Raw genomic sequence first — 21,874 nt, 5'->3', positions numbered from 1 at the left:
GCCCAGAAATTTTCCATATTTTTCAATGTATCATATATTTTTTATGTTTAGTTTTATAGTATTCGTAATTATTTTTGTCAAACATAGTTTTGAGTTAGACAGTGCATAGGGCGGCCATCTTTGATGACAGGGGAGTTGAGTTTGAGCGAGGCTAGGAGCCAGACGCGCTGCACATCTGGGGGGAGGGTGGGTCCTGAGCGACACTGAGAGGTGCTGCGCATCTAGAGGTAATAGTGGGTTGGTACACACATTCAAAAGAGATCAAGTGGAGCGCAATATAGTGGTTTAGGACGGCAGACGAGAGTGCATTTTGTGAATTGTGAACAGACTGTCGAGTGCCGTGATCGCGACATATGAAGTGTTGCAGCATCAGTTGTTAACAGTGCAGCAGCCCTTATGTAAGAGCCCCTCAGACTACATTTGAAGCGTTTAGTGAACTTATTGAAGGAAAATAAACTACCTGTTCAAATTATAAATCAACGTGAGTGACTCAATATTTCACCACAATGCACCCCTGCATGGTGTTTCTACATTTTAATTCAGCTTCAAAACTGAGTTTACGACTGGTGTGAGCTGGCACCCTATGACGAAAAATGTAGCCAAACACTGAGACCAGCCACATCTCTGGGCCGCTCAATTAAGCTGAGTGTCACAAATACACATTTTTTCAGGTTCGAGCCAAAGTATTCCAACAACAATCTGCATGACACCTTCTCTCAGGTAGCAAAAGTCTGAGAATAACAGTGACCATACTGATGACACTTCTGAAATAAAGTTGTTTTTCATCTCTGAAGAGGAACAAGACCTTTCTTTGGATGAACATGTCAGCGCAATGACATAATGGTCTTACAATACTCTTCACTGAGAAGAATATGGCAACCAACGTTGAGGGTTTCAACTTTAGCGTTATAGATAAATTCTACAGCAGAAAACAGTGGCTTATTAGCTTCATTTTTCGTCACTGAATGAGTACTAGTTTTATTTCAATATGTTTTTTATGAATTTGTTTTCTGTCTAATTTTTAATATTGTAGCATACTGGCAAAATTTTTCATAAGGCACCACTGTGTGTCGTCTTTAGTCATGGAGTTGTAGTTTGTGTGCCGGCCGCAGTGGTCTAGCGGTTCTAGGCGCTCAGTCCGGAGCCGCGCGACTGCTACGGTCGCAGGTTCGAATCCTGCCTCGGGCATGGATGTATGAGATGTCCTTAGGTTAGTTATGTTTAAGTAGTTCTAAGTTCTAGGGGACGGATGACCATAGATGTTAAGTCCCATCGCGCTCAGAGCCATTTGAACCATTTGTAGTTTGTGTGGAATTTGAAAAATCTTCTCATGTGAATTGGCTGGTTGGGACTTGTAAACATTTCAGTCACAAAGAATTTGAGACTTTTTTTGTGTGAAGACTCTGAACAGTTTTAGGTTTGGTGCCTTAATATAAACTTCTATGAACATTTCTGCAGTTAACTTTGATGGTGACCCACAATTAAAAATATATTTTTTATGTGATTACAGAACTTCAACATCGAAGTGTGTTGAAGCACTTTAAATATTTTCCATAGGTTTTCTAAAGAATAAGTGAACATGTGATGCTGCTAAACTCATTTAGGGTTTCGCTCTAAGAAATACTATTATAATAATACATTGATGTGAATGGTGTGAAAGGACATTTCATTTAATTTTTCTGCAATAAATTCAGTCTGTAAAAAGTGAGAAATGAATATGCCTTCAGAACACTTTCCTGTCTAAATATTTATTAAACTGCGACTGATTTCATTTGGGTCAATGTGATGAATGCGTTGGTTGTCCCCTGGTCAAAATCGTAGCCAAAATTTTAAAATTCATCCACGCCTTAGGAGGCATTATTTAGTTTTTCATTTGTGCAGATGAATGTGGGAGCTCACGAGTCAATATCTTGTGGAAACAACAGTGATTAACTTCTTCATTAGTCATTTACTTTTTTCATAGCAATGAGTAAACAAGAGCGAATGGAACAATGTATTAATATCCTAATTTCCAAAAAAATTTCGTACTGTCGCAGCACGTCACTTGTAATTGGAGGTTTATAATTCTGTTGTCTTATTTGAGAACATAACACAGATATAAAAAAAGTTTTGCATCACCTGGGTTCCGAGAGTTCCAGAACCCTTACAAAAAACTGGAATAGAGATCAACATAAACATCATTTCCGCCCTTTTTATTGCTCATGAAAACCACACATTGCAGGCTGTACGCCATACAGCGAGACCTTGAGAGATGTGGTCCAGATTGCTGTACACACCAGTACCTCTAATACCCAGTAGCAGGTTCTTTCATTGATGCATACCTGTACTAGTCGTGGCATACTATCCACAAGTTCATCAAGGTCCGGATTGTCCCACTCCTCAATGGCGATTCGGTGTAGATCCCTCAGAGTGGTTGGTGGGTCACTTCATTCATAAACAGCCCTTTTCAATCTAACTCAGGTATGTTCGATATGGTTCATGTGTGGAGAACATGCTGGCCACTCTAGTCGAGGGATGTCATTATCCTGAAGGAAGTCATCCACAAGCTGTACACAATGGCGGCTCGAATTGTCGTCCATGAAGACAAATGCCTCGTTAATATGCTGCTGACATGGTTGCACCATTGGTCGGAGGGAGGGATTCACATATGGTACAGCCATTATGGGGCCTTCCATGACCACCAGCGGTGTACGTCAGCCCCACATAGTGCCAGCCCAAAACGGCAGGGACCCTTCACCTTGTTGCACTTGCTGCACAGTGTGTCTAAGGCGTTCAGTCTTATTGGGCGGCCTGAAAACACGTCTCCGAAGATTGTCTGGTTGAAAGCACATGCAGTACACATCAGTGAAGAAAAATTTATGCCAATCCTGAGCGGCCCATTCAGCCATTTGTTGGGCCTATTTGTACCACACTGCATGGTGTCGTGGTTGCAAAGATGGACTTGGCCATAGACGTTGGGCGTGAAGTTGCTAATGATGCAGCCTATTGCGCACAGTTTGAGTCATAACACTACATCCTGTGGCTGCACGAAAAGCATTATTCAACATGGTGGCGTTGCTGTCAGGGTTCCTCCATGCCATAATCCGTAGGTAGCAGTTATCCATTGCAGTAGTAAGCCTTGGGCGGCCTGCGCGAGGCATGTCATCGACAGTTCTTGTCGCTCTGTATCTCATTCATGTGCGAACAACATTGCTTTGGTTCACTCTGAGACACCTGGACACTTCCCTTGTTGAGAGCCCTTCCTGGCACAAAATAACAAGTCAGACGCGATCGAACCGCTGTATTGACCGTCTAGGCAAGGTTCAACTGCAGACAACATGAGCAGTTTTCCTCCTTCCTGGTGGGTTGACTGGAACTGATCAGCTGTCCGACCCCCTCCATCTAATAGGCGCAGCTCATGCATCGTTATGTACATCTTTGGACGGTTTAGTGACATCTCTGGACAGTCAAAGGGACTGTGTCTGTGATACAATATCCACAGTCAATGTCTATCTTGAGGAGTTCTGGGTACTGGGGTATGCAAAACGTTTTTTAATATGTGTATTTAGCAAAGTGCATTCGCTAATCTCTGCCGCTGCCTGTGATGACATCCCTGAGTCACAGTTAATTAAACGTATTGCTACTGTGCACCTCCAAATTAGATTAAAGTCACACGCAGAAAAGCAACAGCTGCTGCACAGGTTGACTATTATCACATGAGTCAGACGTTGGTGAAGCTAATTATATTTGCCAGAGTATGACATGTGAATTTATACTGAATGAAGAAAAACAATGTATTAAAATTTGATGTTTACATATTACTAATTTGATCACCCCCTTCCCTCCCCAAAATTCTTGCCTGTTAACATAACAACCAGTAAAGTGATTCATATAAAGATTTTTCCGCTATTAGCATCTGAAATTAGCGACAAAGCAATGGCGTAGAAGTTTTGTTGCCTGATGATGTGTACAGAACTTTCTCAGTGGATGTAGACAAATGCACTTTGAATCAAACGTATTACTGCGATTGCCCCATAACTGATGAGCTGATTATAGTAAGAAATTTTTCATGTCAATGTTTTGAACACTTTGTATAGCTATATGGTTTCGTCATTCAGGAAATTAATTTGTCAGCACCATTACTGCCGGCCGCGGTGGTCTCACGGTTCTAGGCGCGCAGTCCGGAACCGTGCGACTGCTACGGTCGCAGGTTCGAATCCTGCCTCGGGCATGGATGTGTGTGATGTCTTTAGGTTAGTTAGGTTTAAGTAGTTCTAAGTTCTAGGGGACTGATGACCACAGCAGTTGAGTCCCATAGTGCTCAGAGCCATTTGAACCATTTTTGAGCACCATTACTGACAGTACGGATATTATGTATGTAACCGTAGCAGAATAATTATGAACTTTACCTTGCAGGAAACGGTTAGAAGGTACAAGGTAATAGCTAACAATGAACTGTAAACTAAGCAGACACAGCTTCATACACTATACAGAAACGGTACTTATATTTTTTTCTTTGTACCAGAACAATACACAGACTTATCACATATGCTGCAGTCGGATTACTTTTCTATTAAAAGTTTTGTTATTTAAATATCTCATCTTTTGTAAACATTCAGTCATTTTATCTCCAACGTTATAAGAGGGTTGATATAATAGTATTGCAGATTACCTTACCTAATTTCTCAGTATGATCTGCAGTCTTACTTGAGCCTTGTTGTAAAACCTTCAAAACGTTCAAAATATTGAGAACTGACTTAGTTAAAATTGTGCAATCTACACATACAAAATCGTATACAAAGTTTACTTATCACACCAATAATTCTGAAGGATAGAACATAATATTAGACTAATTTTGTTTAAAAATAATGTCCATCAATGGAGGACTACAATTTTCTTGTCGAATTGGGCTACAGCGCGATCCACAAGTAATTCCTTTTCTAATTTCCTCCACAGCGAAACCACAGAGAAAAGGAAGCAATGTAAGCTTAATAGATACTATCTCCAGATCTGTAACAGAAAAAAGACATTAGATTTACTTTGTGATGACACTGTTGTTATTATTTATAACACTATCAGTAAAGAAATTTTTTGGAGAGTCTCTACAAACCTTGATGCCGATTACCTTATGATTCTTAAACTGAAGAGACAGACATTCTGACATTATAAGCAATTTCCTGACTTTTTCGTATATTTTACTTATATTTGTTCTATAATTAGTAACAGTACATGCTTCTGGAGAACACACACACACACATATCTGAATCTGCCATTAAATTGCAGCATGCTGTACTCAGCAGTGTGTTCTGTCATCAGGGTCGCCCATAAGTGCGCGGGGGGGGGGGGGGGGGGGAGGGCAGTTGCAACTTCGACGAATATTAGTATGACGGGATTCCATGGAAAAAAATATTTCTATGTCTAAGCTGTGTGATCGTATGAGTGACAATGATGCTAAACATTCTTTATTTAGTTTCTAAATTTAAAGTGACAGAAAATACACTGATGCAATCAAAAGATTTTATAACTTGTCCGACTTTTCTTTGGCCAATGCCCCCTAATACTTCTTGGATTTCATAGACAGAGCTCTTAAGTTTTGTAATGTTGGCCATTGTGCTTGTCACTGCTACCAATCCTCGCAAGATGACACATAGTGGCACTGCAGCATAAATTACGCAATACTCCGCTTACTCTTTGACATTGAACTGTGGCCGTAATTAAATCTCATGCCACTTTTGTTGCTGCAAGTATGTACAACATGTGAAAAATGAACATCATTTTAACATACTTTCATGTAGCCTTGTTACTTCTGTGCATCATTTGCTTTACAGCTCATGATCATAATGTGGTGCGATCTGACAATGTTGTCATCATTGCTGGAAATGTTCACCACTTGACATTCCTCACCCCACAGCCATCCTTCATTCCCTACACTACCATCTGATACGAATCAAGTAAAGTTGGACAAGCTACAGCCTCCTAGCTATCGAAATCAGTTTTACAACATATTGATAATAGATTGCAGTGATGACTGTAAACTACTATCGGCAAATTAAATGATAAATCTCCACAAATGGCATTTGTCACGTCTGTCAGATACAAATAACATTAACTTTTATAGAGATGAAATACACTTAAACATGGATTGAACGACTTTCCAAAACCCCGTTGATGACAAAAATCAAGTTTATTCCATTGATAATAAGCCTACAGTAATTTAGTGACTCTACTATTGTAATTTCGCTACTTTCATACACAGTCGAGTCAACAATAATCACTCACAAATGATAGGTGGCAGCACTAGCTGTGGGCGGTATATAAAGCATGTCTGAAGGATACAAAAAGAAATGAAGTCATTGTCATAATGTGGCTTATCATACGTCCAAAGGGCATGACAATTGGCTTTTGGGTCAAGGGTGGAAGCATTTACAAAACTGCCAAGTTTGTAAACTGCTCACATGACTCAATGTTTAAAATATATCATACATGGCAAAATGACGCTATTCAAAACAGGCACTGAGGCAACTGTGGTGCATGATGGTCCATAGACGACAAAGTGAATGACAAATATGGAGAGCACACAGGCAAATAGACGTGCCACTGTTATGGGACTGACCACACAGATGAACCAACGGCCTACCAACAGCATCTTCTCAGTGATCAATCAGCAACCACTGCTGTGTACGACAGTAGATGCCTGTTTCATGCACCTATGGTGACAGCTCTTTATCAGCGATGAAGGCTGGAATTTGTGTCAGTAGTGAGAATGGATATCCACTGAGTGGCAACAGCCACCCATTTCAGGCGAATCACGTTTTATGCTCCATCAGCATCGTCTGAAAACAAACACCTTGTGAGAATCGTTGGAAGGGTCCAGACTGGAAGAAGGAGCATTATAATCTGGGGAATATTTTCTTGGGATTCCCTGTGTGAGCTCATAATTCTGGAAGGCACAATGGATCAATACAAGTATGCATCTATCCTTGGTGTCCACGTCAACCTCTACATGCAGTTTGATTTTCCTCAGCTCAGTGGCACCTACCCGTATTTGAGCTCAATCGAGAAACTGCGGGACATCTCGATTAGGCTTTTCAGGCATGCATGCTCAGTTGAGAAAGCTGGCATAGTTACCGATGGCACTGGAGTCAGCCGGATTCCACATTTTTGTCAGTACCTCTACTGTTTCTGCAAGTTCCTCAGCAGTCCACTTTGACAAAGGTGATTATTCGTGCTTCTAGGAGGTGGTAACAGTAATGTGATTGTTCAATGTAAAAATGGCAACAATACAGACGGCCTTGATTTTCACACTTGGCTCTATTGTTAGTGGCTGGTGTATTACATGTGGTGTGTTTCTTATTTACGTCTGTGCTTATTTCCATTCATTCACTTAGCATTACGAGTGATTGAAGTATGGAATTTGTTTATTTTTTAAATAATTGGGCTTCATTTTTGCAGTTACTACCGGTATCTGTGAATCCATCATACAATTCTCTTTATATTTTTTCAATCTGAGGTATTTACAAAATTTTAAAAATAATTTAGTACTACCGCTTTCACTGTTATTTAAAGCTGTCCTTTTTGTATGAACATATTTCAATAGGTATTTTAATTATTTATTTCCAGGATAATGTCAGCTTATACACGTAAATCCGGTGCACAGGAGCAATCAGAAAAACGTAAAAGCAACGAAAAACTTGTGAAAGAGCTAGAGAAAATAAAAAAATAGTTACCTCCTTTTTACGAAAAGATAATCCACTGTCGAACGTAAGTAACCCTTCAATGTCAGCAGGAATTTGTTCTGAGCAAAAACCTAACTGTACCTGGTGTAGGCATTTTGCCAGCAGATGAATGAGTGGTAAACAAACAAAAATCTGAACCCGATGGATATAGTGACTGAGACTTGAATCCAAGTGATAATGGACAATTTCCACTTCGAATTAATAACAATAGAAACTCCGGGTAGGAATATAAACAATTTAGGAAAGGGTGTTTCAATTATTGACATTTGTACCTTTCAACAGTTTGTAGATAAAGCAGAAAATTTACCAAGCATCACTTGCATTACAAATGCTCTAACAACAACACTGGAGTAGAAAGAGATGGTTCATGTGGAGTGACTGTCAGAAAAAAATCCTTTCTGTTGACCATGCCTATTATTTCAGAATGATCCCAAATAGCCTGTTACTTTAAGATGAGCTAAACTAGATGAGGTATGTGATTACACACAAACAACTTGGAAAGAGTTACACTCTATTTTTCCGGATAGTGAGAATAGTTTATAATGTTATGAACAAAGATTAACAGGTAGCAGTGTGCGTTTCACAATCTGAAAACTATTGTTGAAAAAAAAGAGACTTTTTACATGACTGTTAAAAAGAATTATAGATCTTACTGTCTTTTTATATCTTAACAAAATATACCTTTTAGCGGAAGCAGTCACCAGTTAGGAGAGCCAGATAGTGGTAATTTCTGAGGGTTAATTTAGTTGTTGGGTAAACATGAGCCATTTTTAGGAGAATGTACAATTTATGTTAAAAGCTGTCAAGACAAACGTGAATAAATGGCAGACTGAGGTTTCATCTTTATGTGGGGATGATGTATTACAGAAAATTATAGAAGAAATGCAGCAGCACTGTTTTTTCTACTTGTTTATTATCCCCATATGTGTCTAAACCAGGTTTCCGCAAACATGAATTACTTACACGTGCATTCCCTCACCACTATGCTTACATGCAAGTTATGGTTACCAGAAATGGGTGCTTTTCGTCACCATGACGGCGTCTGCATTCTTCTCAAGTCTGTGCATAGATACGCATAGATTCATGCATGTTACGACATGACAGCCAGGTTGACTTTTTTGTCAGCCAACTCACAAACAAGCCCATGACAAAAGTGTAAGTGCACTGCTAGGTTTCAATAGCTTTTTGCACGCAAGTGACAAAATTGTCGCTTTCTGTGGATTCTCCATTACCCATTTGCTTTCCAACTATCGATACAGAGACATACAGACATGGCATCAATATCTTTGTTCAATGTGACTATGTATAAATTTGATATTGATAATGCTATTCTTATAGCAGAGGTGAAAAAAGGCCAGCACTTTTCCACAAATTTGAAGCATTAATCGAACTGAAATATTAAAATTAGAGGAGGGGAAGAAATCAGTTGAACAAAATTTTCAAAAACATGGGACAACTTCAGCTCATTTGGGAGAGAAAATATCATGTTCATATTTTTGTTAATTAGATTAACACTTGCTCCATACATCATGAATATGACACTTCATAATGATGTGGACATTGTCAGTTTACCAAATGTTTCTTTAAATGTCTTAACCCAACTTCTTTTAATGAGTATGTGATTACTAATTTATATCAGATATTGAGTAGAATGAGTTGTCATTGATAAATTCTTATAACTTTTTTAAAAATTCTGGTTGACTACTGTCAGACTTTGAGATATGTTAATGCAGGTGAAATGCAAAGTATTTTCATCAAGGCTTCCAACACTCATTTGAAAATGTTGAAAACAAAATTCTTTGAATGTTGTGAAGGTTCTTCCAGCCTGTCACACTAAAAGTATGTACTCACTATTCTTTTTATTACATTTACTTGAGCAGCACATGAGCTAACAGATAATGGGCATCTCCTCAAAATCTATATAAATTGATGGCACTTGGATTTAAAAAAAAATATGGTGACTATCATCCTTTGTGAGTGCACTCCATTTTGATGATGTGACATGATAGTGATGGAAACGTTTTGTCATTGTGACAAAACTCATGTGCTTTCAACATGTTGAAATGGTACATGATACTAGTATACAACTTTCAAGACAGTGACAACAGAAATTATTTTTATGGGAGTTTTGGATCTTTTATATGAAGAGCTTATAGTGACATTGATAAACAAAACTCAGACCTACAAATGTTGTGTGGGAATGGGCAGCTTGTAGCAATCACTTTAGAATATCCAGTACACTTCTGCTGAGGATGGTGTTTCATTCAATAATGATTTTCGAATAAGTAAAAAAAATGAAATGTTTTTGAGCCATATATCTGGCTATGTACAAAAGTCTAATATAAATATGTGAGATAACATTGAAATATCTGGCAAATGGAGTCACTGCAATACATGTATTGCATACAGAAGAGCACTGTTTACAAATATTTATGTAAACTACAGCTCCAGATCTACAATATTTCTGAACCTGGGCAAAAACTTGATAGTGGCATCCCCCTCCCCCCACCCCCCCCCCCCTCGAGCGATTGAGATAGGACGCTAAAAATGAAAAAAAATTTCAAAAATATGTTCATTTTGTAGTGCACATCTTTCTAAAGAGTTTGATACATAAATCATATATGTTCAAGAAAATGTAGGACATGTTATGTGGTCTTAAGTATGGCAAGGTGCAGTGCTACAACCCTTCACACAGCACTCTTCTGACATATGTCACTGCATTTTGCTCTATGGAATTCAAACGGATGTATTTTGTAATGGGAGCCATCAATCCTGGAAATAAAAATGTCATATGGTACCTCTCCTGTTCACATTTGGCCGGTTTGACATTCTACCTCCCTCTAAAAAAAATGGCAATTAATATTGACTGGGTTTATTTATAATTGGGAGAATAAGAACTCTTCAGAAAATTTGCACTCTTTATTGCCTATTATCTAATAACTTTCTCTTTTGCATGAAATAAAACTAAATATAAGGAACATAAAATCAGTAAAGGCAAGACACAAGCACGACAGTCCTTCAATACTTGGGTCCCATCATTTTTTTCTTTCTGATCTTGCTAGAGTTTTCACGGCATGCTTTCCTTTCTGCGAAAGAATCAATCACATCATCAAAGTTTTGCTACATGAAAAATCGAAATGTGATTATCCAACACTGAAAAAGCTGTTAATACGAATAGTACCCTAGACTGATGTAGTTTTTCGATTTGATTAGGTCTATTTTGTCATTGTCTGTTAGATAAAACGAAATATAACATGCAACAGTTGTAGCACATGCCAAATATGTGAGACTGTTTTGGCTCAAATGGTCATTGTTATTTACCTAATTTACATAAATAACATGACAGCCCATAATTCACGAAGTACCAACATCAAATGCCTATTAGGCCCACTACAAGCAAAAAGTTTTATATTAGGAAAAGGTTTCATATTCCACTCATTTGCTCCAGTTCCTCAAGCATGAGATCGAAAAGCAGTAGTACGAAATTCTTATATAAATTTGAAATCGTCATATTCTTCCATATTATTTGGCGATTTCGTGTTCCTTCTCTTTCCTCGTTCTAACAAACAATCTTGTCATTACTAACTCTGTAACTATTCCTGCCATTGTCAAAATTTATTCTTCGGTTAACTTCACTAACCCTGCAAGTATCACCAGTTCAGTTATCCCGCGTTTATTCACCAGTTAGGCGTTATTATGTGTTCGTACAACGAGTTTTACGCGCTATTCCGAGAATAGAACTTGTGCAGTTGCTAACCAGGGCATGTACAACTCGCCCTTGGTAGTGTAGCGATGGGGCAAAAATTTTCTGACATAAATTCATTTTCTTGGATACACTGAGAACATTAATATGTAATCTTTCTTGCCTGTTTTCCTGTTAGGCCTTTATTTCTACTCATGTAGTCTGAATATATAGATTTCGCTAATAATTATAACGGCGCTGATCGTTTGCGCACCCAATCAAATACAAATAAACAACGATCGGCGAAAACCCGCTCGCATTTATCCGGTTCAGCTCTTATGGCCCTGTCGCCTTTCGTCTGTGAGAAAGTTTTCTGTTTCTAGATGTGACGGGGATTCCCCTGGCAGAGATCACGTACACTACGCACACATCCAAAATTTCGTTCAGAAATCAACGTAGAATGTGTTCAAAAACCAACAGATGCGTTTCAAAATGATATGAATAATCGATACACCAACATGCACTAGATGCTATACGCTTTGTGCAATAAGGTTTTTTTCATAAAGAATATGAATTTGGTGCTCCTGAAATTGCTGCTTGAGGGAGATATGTTGGTTTCCCCCGCCCCCCCCCCCCCTCCTACTACCGGAATGCGTATTAGAAAGTGAGGTTTTTGTCTGGAGAGTTCAGCTTTGTTTTTATTTTATTATTTTAAGGCTTTGCCACGATTCTAATAGGTTACAGGTGCTATAAATATACGTTTGTTTTTTCAGTGCAGTAGTGTACTGAAAATACAAATTTTGCTACCAAATTTTGCACTACAGTGCAGAACAATCATTATTCAATGATAGTTCCAATACAAACACTGTTGTATTTCCATGGGATTTTAATGAGGGTCAAGAGTAGTTTTAAATCTCTAAAGTCATAAATAAATTTCCATTCCACTACAATATTTACACTCGATCACTAATGCAAAAAATTATAATCATTATGCAGAAATAAAATACACCTCTACAGTATTGACTGTTCTGCAGTAATATGAACCTCAGCAAGTTCACACTCAGTCACAATACTTTTTAATTTTTTCTTCACTTCAAAAGGTGTTGTGTTACTCTATTACAAATAAATTGTTATAAAGAGTTGCCCAATGCTAGAATGATGTCCCTATCTCACTGCCTAAATTTTTTTTGCCACATTAGAAAGTATTTACTTACTTAGTTGGAGACTATGCCCATTATTCTGACAAGATGTTAACTTTTCATGTGCATAAAAAATTCTAGATCTGGGCTATTAAATAAAGCATGGCAGAATGGGAACGGATTCACCTGTCAGCACTTCGTGAAGCTAGTAAGTGATGGTAGGTGAAATGACAATGTGCAAGAAAGCTAAACACCTTTTAACTTTGGTGACTTACAAATAAGTTGGCATGGCAGTAGGCTGTTTGCCCATGTAAGTTGACTTATGAGTGTGGTGGTGGCGGGGGAATTCATGTGTAAGTAATTCATAGCTGTGGAAACCCAGATTAAGATTGAACAAGAAAATAAATGGGAAATTCATGAGATGTATCTGCAATATTTGATTTTCAGAAAAAAATCCAGGTAATGCAGTTAGTAATGCTATCATAAATGTATTTAAGGATGATTCTTTTTTCACAGCACTATCATGGTCAGTGCTTCCATAACAGATCAAATATGGCTGCACAAATAAAAGGTGTGCAAGCAAAAATTAGAGACATTTATCCACTGTCAACATTTCTGCTTGTGCAGTTCATACTTGTATTTAGTGGGTTTACTTGCTGTAAGAGGTAATGAACTATTGTGTATACCGTATTCTTCAGCTGTCTGAACTAGCTATACAATCCTTCGGTTAAAGCCCACAGGGATAGGAGGGTTATTAAAATACACTGGTGAGTGATCTCTTCATGGCCTGTCTGCTGATGATCTGATTCATGGCCTGTCTGATGATGAACTGAGTGATAATCTTATCAAAGAAATACAAATGTTTAAATCAGTGAGTGCAAGTGCTTCTCCTGATTAGACAAAGACAACAAAATCAAAGGGCTTCCATTTATTCTTGTGAATGAAATTTATATGTTGAGGTTATAATATGTGGTTCTTGAACTTTCAGGGTTCTCATTAACCTATCAATGGCTGTTGTTTCAGGAAGACAGGATTTAATAAATTAGCATTAATTATAAATCAGTTAAGTTAAGTTTTAGGTCAAGAGAAACTTAATCATCCAGCTCTAATATCAATAGAGTATGAACTTGCTTCTAAAATGAGATTCAGTGATGTAGTGAATAACTTCAACAGCTGCAAGTACAAAAGATTTCAGTGTTCCAAATGTTAGGTTTGCTTCCTTTAGCAGCTATTATTATTACTATTGCTATTATTATTATTATTATTATTATTATTATTGTGTGTACTAAAATTTGTTTCTTTTCAAATACAATACATTCAATTAACAAGTAATTATTGGCAATGCACTGTGCTGGTAACATTTATATATTGCTCATGTGTCAAAACAATGTACTGAAGAAACTAACTCCTATGGGCTGAGAAGGCTTGGGGGCACTCACAACAGTTTGCCTAGGTGCCCATGAAATCCGTGGGCAGCTCTGATGCCATTGGGTGGCCAATTCTGCTTTTTATTCTCAGTTGGATGATTGCCATTCTTTCTGGTGGAGAACTGGTTGGTGGTCATTCCCACATGAAATGCTGTGCAGAGTTGGCAGCAAAGCTGGTGTATGACATGGCTGCTTTCACAGATGGCCCTGCATCTGATGGGGTAGGATAAACCAGTTACAGGACAGCAGTACCATGTGCTAGGTGGTTGAACGGGGCAGGTCTTACATCTGCGTCTTCCACAGGAATGTGGCCTCTGTGGGAAGGAGTTGGGAATGAGAGTGGCACAGGTATGGGCCAGGACGTTGTGTAGGTTGGGTGGACAGAGGAATACCAGGCTATTCTTCATCTGTCTCCCTCCACTTCTCCACATCTCATCATTGTCGGCCATACAAACTAACTGGCTTTGATGTACATGTTTCACATTCCTATCTCATCATCTCTTCCATTCCTCACCCGCATTCCTATCCACACATACCTGCTGCTTCCCTCTAAGCCATTAGCCTCCCTTCTCCAACACTCCTTTTCACTTCAAATGGTTCAAATGGCTCTGAGCACTATGGGACTTAACATCTATGGTCATCAGTCCCCTAGAACTTAGAACTACTTAAACCTAACTAACCTAAGGATTGCACACAACACCCAGCCATCATGAGGCAGAGAAAATCCCTGACCCCGCTGGGAATCAAACCCGGGAATCGGGCGTGGGAAGCGAGAACACTACCGCACGACCACGAGATTTTCACTTCCACCACTTTTCTACTTCTACCCACTCCACCCAACACAACTATTCATCCCAGTCTACCTTGAAACTACAGTCCCACACTGCGTGCCCAATCTATCTATCTACTGTAGCTAATTTTTCCAAAAGCTAGCACAATTTTCATTCTTTTTGTATGCCTGTTGATGGCTCAACATATCTACTGTTTGGTGAGGTATCTCCTTTATTCCTAAATTATTTACATTTACAGTAAATATTATGAATACAGCGGTGGTGATGGGTAGATTAGAACATCGGTGTGAATGTTAGCAGTCATAAAAAAGTTGGGAAGTGAGGTAAAGGGTTCTCGGCATTGCACCACATGTTAGGGTTTCTTCTTGCTCCAGTTATGTATAGATTGTGGGTAGAATAATGCCTTAAATTCTTCTGACTCTATTTCATGTCCATACTAATTGTTACACATAAGGATCTGTCTGAGGTAATTTATTCTAATTGTGACTCACTGAAACTACATCACTTTGAAATTTTATCATTGCATATTTAGCACCTTTTTTCAGATAGTACTGTGTGTTTTTAATTAAACTGTGGGTGTTCTAAGTGTTGCAGTGTGGGCTCTATACATCGCAGGATGCTGAAACATTGTAGGTATGCTCATTAATCAGTGCACTCATATGGTTTTGTTGTTGTTGTTGTTGCTGTTGTTGTTGTGGTCTTCAGTCCTGAGAATGCTTTGATGCAGCTCTCCATGCTACTCTATCCTGTGCAAGCTTCTTCATCTCCCAGTACTTACTGCAATCTACATCCTTCTGATTCTGCTTAGAGTATTCATCTTTTGGTCTCCCTCTATGATTTTTACCCTCCACGCTGCCTCCAGTGCTAAATTTGTGATCCCCTGATGCCTCAGATCATGTCCTACCTTCTTTTTGTCAAGTTGTGCCACAAACTCCTCTTCTCCCCAATTCTATTCAATACATCCTCGTTAGTTATGTGATCTACCCATCTAATCTTCAGTATCATTCTGTAGCACCACATTTCGAAAGCTTCTATTCTCTTCTTGTCTATACTATTTATCGTCCATGTTTCACTTCCATACATGGCTGCCCTCTGTACAAATACTTTCATAAATGACTTCATGACTCTTAAATCTATACTCAATGTTAACAAATTTATCTTCTTCAGTATATCCTCTCTGCTTCAACCATCAATAGTTATATTGCTCCCCAAATAGCAAGACTCCTTTACTACTTTATGTGTGTCATTTCCTAATCTAATTCCCTCAGCATCACCCAACTTAATTTGACTACATTCCATTATTCTCGTTTTGCTTTTGTTGATGTTCATCTTATATCCTCCTTTACAGACACTGTCCATTCCGTTCAACTGCTCTTTTAAGTCCTTTGCTGTCTCTGACAGAATTACAATGTCATCGGTGAACCTCAACCATTTTTTTTTCTTCTCTGTGGATTTTAATACCTACTCCGTATTTTTCTTTAGTTTCCTTTACAGATTGCTCAATATACAGACTGAATAACATCCTGGAGAAGCTACAACCATGTCTCACTTGCTTCCCAACCACAGCTTCCCTTTCGTGCCCCTCGACTCTTATAACTGCCATCTGGTTTCTGTACAAATTGTAAATAGCCTTCTGCTCCACGTATTTTACCCCTCCCACCTTTAGATTTTGAAAGAGAGTATCCAGTCAACATTGTCAAAACCTTTCTCTAAGTCTACAAATGCAAGAAATGTAGATTTGCCTTTCCTTAATCTTTCTTCCAAGATAAGTCGTAAGGTCAGTACTGCCTCACGTGTCCCAACATTCCTACGGAATCCAAACTGATCTTCCCCGAGGTCAGCTTCAACTAGTTTTTCCATTCGTCTGCAAAGAATTTGCGCTAGCATTTTGCTTCTGTGACTTATTAAACTGATAGTTCGGTAATTTTCACATCTGTCAGCACCTGCTTTCTTCCTGTCTCATACATCTTGCTTACCAGAAGGTAAAGTTTTGTCAGGACTGGCACTCCCAAGGCCGTCAGTAGTTCTAATGGAATGTTATCAACTGCCGGGGCCATGTTTCGACTCAGGTCTTCCAGTGCTCTGTCAAACTCTTTACGCAGTATCATATCTCCCATTTCATCTTTATCTACATCCTCTTCCATTTCCGTAATATTGTACTCGAGTACATTGCCCTTTTATAGACCCTCTATATGCTCCTTCCAACTTTCTGCTTTCCCTTCTTTGCTTAGATCTGGGTTTCCATCTGAGCTCTAGATATTCATAAAAGTGGCTCTCTTTCCTCCAAAGGTCTTTTTAACTTTCCTGTAGGCAGTATCTATCTTGCACCTAGTGAGATAAGCCTCTACTTCCTTACATTTGTCCTCTAGCCATCCCTGCTTTGCCATTTTGCACTTCCTGTCGATCTCATTTTTGGGACATTTGTATTCCTTTTTGCCTGCTTCATTCACTGCATTTTTATATTTTCTCCTTTCATCAATTAAATTCAATATTTCTTCTGTTACCCAAGGATTTCTATTAGCCCTCGTCCTTTTACCTACTTGATTCACTATTTCATCCCTCAGAGCTACCCATTCTTCTTCTACTGTATTTCTTTCCCCCATTCCTGTCAATTGTTCCCTTATACTCTCCCGGAAACTCTGTACAACATTTGGTTCTTTCAGTTTATCCAGGTCCCATCTCCTTAAATTCCCACCTCCTTGCAGTTTCTTCAGTTTTAATCTACTGTTCATAACCGATAGATTGTGGTCAGAGTCCACATCTGCCCCTGGAAATGTCTTACAATTTAAAACCTGGTTCCTGAATATCTTTCTTACCATTATATAATCTATCTGATACCTTCTAGTATCTCCAGGATTCTTCCATGTATACAACCTTCTTTTATGTTTCTTGAACCAAGTGCTAGCTATAATTAGGTTATGCTCTGTGCAGGATTCTTACCCCCAATCCATATTCACCTACTATGTTCCCTTGTCTCCCTTTTCCTACTCTCGAATTCCAGTCACCCATGACTATAAAATTTTCGTCTCCCTTCACTACCTGAATAATTTCTTTTATCTCATCATACATTTCATCAATTTCTTCGTCATCTGCAGACGCCATCATCATTTATCCATACAGTAAAGCTGCATGCTCTCGGGAAAAATTTTTGCCCCTAGTTTCCCCTTGCTTTCAGCCATTCGCAGTACTAGCACACCAAGGCCATTATGGTTAGTGTTACAAGGCCAGATCAGTCAATCATCCAGACTGTTGCCCCTGCAACTACTGAAAATTCTGCTGCCCCTCTTCAGGAACCACACGTTAGTCTGGCCTCTCAACGGATACCCCTGCATTGTGGTTGCACCTAAGGTACGGCCACATGTATTGCTGAGGCACGCAAGCCTCCCCACCAATGGCAAGGTCCATGGTTCGTGGGGGGCTGCAGTCACATAGTACACTGGAAAAGAAACGTTCCAATTTCTGACACTAGGTGAAAATATGGCGCTGTAAGCAGTCAGAAAGTGAAATGTTTCCTGTTTTGACTTCAGTATTCTGTTTGTCACTTTGTGGCACATTCAAGTTTCTTTTGTGAAGTGACTATTGGTTAAAGAGTGAGGAAGATTGAATTCTTCTGTACAAAACACAATAGTTATTGAGAAGAAACACTATGCACTGCTAGTAAAGTTGTTTTATCAGAAATCCCAGCAATAGCAGGAGCAGCAGTACAAACAATAATCGGAACAGAAATGCAACAACAGCATCACCACCAACAGCAGCATCACAGACAGCAGTAACAGCAGATATGCCAGCAATAGCAGGAGCAGCAGCAGACATGGAGACAACCATCCATGGGGCAGCAAGTAGATGGAAAAGGACACCTCCTTCCCATCTGAAGGATTTTTTAATTGCAGATATGACGAAAAACAAGCCACCAAGATAAGTAACATTAAATGTCTAACAGTACTCCACCAAAATATTCAGTGTGTAAAAAACAAAGTGTAACAGCTGGAAATCAAGTTACAAATCTTAGACAGCACTGGTATCTGTATTACAGAGCACTGGTCTAAAGAAAGTGAAATCGTATATATTAATTTGCCCTCATATGTCCAATCATGTTCTTATTGCAGAAACACAATGAAAGGTGGAGGATCATGTATTTATGTTAAGAACGGCATATCATTTAAAATCAGAAATAATATTATCATGCTAAGTGTAGACAAAGACTTTGAAGTCTCAGCAATAGAGGTAGTTGCTATAAATATGCCCAAGAAACTAACTATATTATGTGTATATCATTCTCCCAGTGGTAATTTAGAGATATTCTTTTCATAAATTATACAAAGCCTAGAACTAGTGTTGACTCTGAAACATAATATCCTTTTGTGTGGGGACTTTAACATAAATACAACTAAAACAGATGACACCAGCAACACATTTATGAATATCCTACATAGTTTTGGTATATCATCACTAGTCAATTATGCAACAAGGGTAACCACACATTCATCATCTACCATTGACTATGTAGCTACAAATGTAGGCAGCGAAAACTGTGATGTACTTCTCAAAAATCTGAGACTGTCTGACCATCTATGTCAGGTTATAAAAGTAAAAGCTTGTGTAAAAAAAGAATCAAAACTGTATGTATATACAAGAGTCTACTCTCCATCAGCTTTGCAAGAGTTTTACTTACAGTTAGCACATGAAAGTTGGGAAGGAGTATACATAGAAACTAAAGTGAATACCAAGTTCTCCAATTTTATGTCTGAGTTTAAATTAAAATTTGAAGAAACATTCCCCAAAGCATTAATTCCCATTGGAACACCCACCAACAATAAATGGATTACTAAAGGAATTAGAAAAAGTGCTCAAACTTATATATAAGAAACTCCATTAAAAAGGACAATAGTGATCCAGTTTTTTTGCTCTACTACAAAAGGATCTACAGGAAGGTACTCAACACTGCAAAAAAATCAGCCAACGATAGGTTCATAAATTTAGCCAATAATAAAAGCAAAGCTACAAGGGGTGTAATGAAACAAGAAACAGGAACTGTGAAGCAGAGAGGTACAAACACACAGATCAGGAACAAGGAAAACTTAGAAAGTAACCCAAAAGAATTAGCAAATTATGTGAATGCCTACTTTAGCCGCATTGCAATGAACTTACAGAAAATATTTCCAAAAGGTGCTAATCAACCAATACAGAAGCATGTAGCAAACTCAATGGTATTGCTTCCAACTACTGAAGAGGAAGTATGCAATGTTGTAAGGCAATTAAAGAACAAAAACTCGGCAGCTTTAGATGAAATCCCTATGTGTGTGCAGAAAAAATGCATAAACGGTATCAAAGCTCCACTAAAAGAAATCATAAATGAATCCTTCAAAACTGGTTGCCAAAATTTTACCAGTTTACAAGAAAGATTGTGTAGAAAACGTTGAAAACTACAGACCGATAGCCCCATTTGTCATGCTTTTCCATAGTGATAAAAACAATAATGAAAAACAGGCTTTTGAGCTATCTAAGTAAATTCAACCTCCTCTGCAACGACCAGCATGGCTTCAGGCCTGATAGAGGTACAGAATCTGCAGTATCACAATTTACAAAAATAGTTTTAGAAGCACTAGATGAGAACAGCTATGTAACTGGCCTTTTCCTAGACCTAAGGCATTTGATACAGTTGACCACCAGTAGCTGTCACATAAATTAAAGGCGCTAGGAGTCAGGGGAGTGGTTCTCAAATGGTTTTGTTCATGTCTAGAACACAGAGTATAGTCAGTAGAGATCACACATGTCTCCAGTGGATCAAAGTACATTGAGAAACATATATCTGATCCACAACATATATATATATCAATATTGGGGTCCCTCAAGGAAGTGTACTAGGCCTCGTATTATTTCTGGTGTATATAAATGATTTCCTGCAACATATCAGCCATGGAGAGAAGATATTGTTTGTGGATGACAGCAACACAATAATCACCAGTAAGACACCAGCACAAATGTTGGAAAATACTACTCAAGTGCTGAGGGATGTTCACAAATGGTCTCAGGAAAACGAAGTAACTGTCAACGTAAAGAAAACAAATACAATATGCTTTAGAATGAACAGAAAACAGAGTCCCTTAAATTAAAAACTAGATAACATCTCCATAGATGATGTACCTACAGCAAAATTCTTAGGGTTGCACATTGACAGCCAAATGAAGTGGAATGAACATGCTATGAAACACTCGAAAAAGATATCCAAAACATGTTATGCACTTAGAGTCCTTGTATCCGCACGCAGTAATGAATGTTTGAGAACTGTATACTTTAGTTATGTTCATTCAGTAATCAGTTACGGTATTATTTTCTGGGGAAACAGTGCTCAGAATTTACAAACAGTATTTAAAATGCAAAAGAGAGCAGGAAGAATTATAACAAAAAGCAGTAAGTGGGCCCACTGCAAAGAACTTTTCAAAATGTTAGAAATTCTAACTATTCCTTGTGAATTTATATTCCAAACCATGGCATACATCAAGAAAAATATAGAAAATTATAGCACAAATAGCAGTTTTCATAACTGTAGTACAAGAACAAGTCATTGTCTTCACCTAGACAGGAAGAATAAACATAAGACTCAAAATAGCTTCTTCTATGAAGGCATAAAACTGTATAATAAATTGCCGCTGAAAATAAAAGAAGCAGATAACATGTACCGCTTTAAGAAAAATCTTAAATTGTTTTTGCAGGAACACTGCTTTTACACTATAAGTTAATTCCTTAGTACAAAATGATTGTAAATAGCTTTTGTTTCACAATATTTTGATATGGAGCAAAAATGATTGTAAATAACTTATATGTCACAATGTTTAACTACATGTAACAACAAACTGTATAAATATATAAATGTACACAACTGACAACATCCATACATTTTAAAATGTCCAAGGATGGCTAAGTAAATAAATAAAGAATGACAGCAATAGCAGTGCTGCGTTGTGGGAATATCACTGATAAAAACAGCCGAGAAGGGTCCCCATGGCAATGAATGGACTAAAGAATATAATCAATACATTTGAAGAAACAGGTGAATTAGATGGTGCAACAGGGAGAGGGATGTGGGCCATTCCACTCGCAGTTGTTGATGAAGTAGCTG

At 38.3% G+C, this 21,874-nt stretch overlaps 1 long non-coding RNA gene across 1 annotated transcript in view; it reads right to left on the bottom strand.

The window, feature by feature from the left end:
• Nucleotides 1–4,460: 4,460 nt before the first annotated feature.
• LOC126276549 (uncharacterized) overlaps nucleotides 4,461–21,874 on the bottom strand; it is a 77,478-nt gene continuing 60,064 nt past the window's right edge. Inside the window, exon 2 of the long non-coding RNA XR_007550606.1 lies at nucleotides 4,461–4,989. This is a non-coding gene — a long non-coding RNA (uncharacterized LOC126276549). The remainder of the gene's footprint in view (nucleotides 4,990–21,874) is intronic.

This window comes from Schistocerca gregaria, chromosome 1 (genome assembly GCF_023897955.1).
Source record: "Schistocerca gregaria isolate iqSchGreg1 chromosome 1, iqSchGreg1.2, whole genome shotgun sequence".
Taxonomy (NCBI): domain Eukaryota; kingdom Metazoa; phylum Arthropoda; class Insecta; order Orthoptera; family Acrididae; genus Schistocerca; species Schistocerca gregaria.
This window is presented reverse-complemented; position numbering and strand designations above follow the sequence as displayed.